This window comes from Acomys minous (assembly GCF_964271855.1).
Source record: "Acomys minous genome assembly, chromosome: 16".
NCBI lineage: Eukaryota > Metazoa > Chordata > Mammalia > Rodentia > Muridae > Acomys > Acomys minous.
In genome coordinates, this window is record NC_140498.1 from 66,742,267 (window position 1) to 66,744,482 (window position 2,216).

The 2,216-nt window shown below is 46.1% G+C and overlaps 1 pseudogene across 1 annotated transcript; it reads left to right on the forward strand.

Moving 5' to 3' along the window:
- Positions 1 to 1,229: 1,229 nt before the first annotated feature.
- On the forward strand, positions 1,230 to 1,832 carry LOC311587291 (large ribosomal subunit protein uL22m-like; annotated as a pseudogene). The gene has a single exon. The product of its transcript is annotated as a large ribosomal subunit protein uL22m-like (transcript).
- The last annotated feature ends 384 nt before the right edge of the window (positions 1,833 to 2,216 follow it).

The following is a 2,216-nucleotide window of genomic DNA, read 5'->3' on the forward strand; positions in this document are numbered from 1 at the left end:
GTATGGAGGGGGGCATAGGAATTGGATGCTGCCATGTCTTGTGGTACCATAACGGTTCTGGAGGCCAGCCCAATTCATTATGGGAGACCATCTGGATGCCAGGAGGAGAGTTAGAGCAGGGGTGATGATGCTCCATGCACCCACTCAGCACGCAGCCCCTATGCTACTGGTGTAAGAGCGAGAGCAACCTAAGTGAGTCAGGCCTGAGTGGAGACGGAGATGGAGAGGTGGAGGGAGGGAGCTGGCTCACCTGAGGTGGTGCAAGTCCCATAAGCACCGGGCAGTGGTGCAGCGGGCTGGACCTAGCGGCCAAACAGCTCCCGATGCTGCTCAGCTGGAGGTTTGGGACGTCCTTGTGAGGCTTTGTGGATTCAGATACGTACGTGGTATTTATAAACTCATGCGCACGTGTGTATACACACACACAAATAATAAATAAAAATGACAAGATAAGACATTAAACTAAGAAAAAATAAATAAATGAAAATGTCACAGGCATCCAGCTGTTATTTTTATCCTACATTTAAAAAAAAGATTTATTTATTTTCATGTGCATTTGGTGTTTTGCCTGCGTGTATGTCTATGTGAGGGTGACAGATCCTCTACCAAGCAGGTGTGAGCTGCCATATGGGAGCTGAAAATTGAACCCTGGTCCTCTGGAAGAGCAGCCAGTGCTCTTAACTGCCGAGCCATTTCTCCAGCACCTATTATCCTACCATTTTAAGTGAGACATTTCTATTTGATTTTTTGTTTGTTTGGTTGGTTGGTTGATTTTATTTATTTATTTTTGTTTTGTTTTTGCTTTGGTTTTTGGTTTTTCAAGACAGGGTTTCCTTTGTGTAGCCCTGGCTGTCCTAGACTTGCTTTGTAGACCAGGCTGGCCTCGAACTCACAGAGATTCTCCTGCCTGTGCTGAGATGAAAGGCGTGCGCCACCATGCCTGGTTCCTGCTATTTATTTTTTAAGTTACATTTGTTTATTTATTTTTGTGTGGGCATACACATGCCATGTCATGCACACGTGGAGAGCAGAGGATGACTTGCTCTCCCTTTCCACCATGTGGGGCCAGTGCTCAAACCCCAGCCATCACGTTTGACAACAATCTCCTTTACCCACTGAGCCATCTTGACAGCCCTGTCAATTTATTTCTTTTAATAATCTTCTTTTTTAAAAGTTATTTTATCCGGTTTGAACTCCAGGGCTTCCGTAGGGCCAAACATGGTTGGTGGCTGCTGTGCTGCGAGAGTTGGGTGCACTGTGGGTACCTAACCTGAGGATGTGGGCAACACAGATGCTGCGAGTTTTGCCTGAGTTATGTATCCACACAAATGCATCTCTTGACGTTTCTCGAAAGTGGGAGAAGAATAAGATTGTTTACCCACCTCAACCGCCTGGCGAACCTCGGAGATGAGCAGAAATTTACCATTGTCGGAGGCAAATAAGACACAGCAAGGACAAGATGCGGTGTCTGGCAAAATTGATACGAAGCAAGTCCATCGAGCAAGCTTTGGCTCAGTTGGAGTTCAATGATAAAAAGGGGGCTGAAATAATTAAAGAGGTTCTCTGAGCAGCACAAGACATGACTGTGAGAGACCATAACGTGGAATTCGGATCCAACTTATACATAGCTGAGTCAACCTCAGGTCGGGGCCAGTGCCTAAAGCACATCCGTTACCATGGTGAGGTCGCTTTGGCATCATGGAGAAGAAGGTCTATTGCCACTCTTTTATAAAGCTGGGGGAAGGACCCCCATCTCCTCCAGAAGCACCGAAGACCACGCCAAGGAGTATAGTCAGCAGCTTCGCAGCCGGACCACCAGCCACACTCTGTGACACTTGTTCTGGTTCCTCAGTGTATATAGTTTACATTTATTTTAAAAAGTAAAAAGTAAATGATTTTAAAAAAAAGTTACTTTATGCATGTGATTTTTTTTCTTTGCCTGCATGTGTGTCTGCACCCTATATGTGTGGAGTGTTTGCTGAAGCCAGGAGAGGGCACTGGAACCCTGGAACTGTCATTACAGATGGTTGTTGGCCACCACGTGGGTGCTAGGACTCAAACTCTGGTCCTCCGGAAGAGCTGCCATTGCTCTTAACCACTGACTCATCTCTCCGGCCCATCCATCTCTAATGGGCAGTGCAGGTATAAGTCAGTGAAAGCTCTTTGCCCTGTTCCATGCTTCTGTCTTGTTCATCGTCTCTTATTTGTATTTTAAC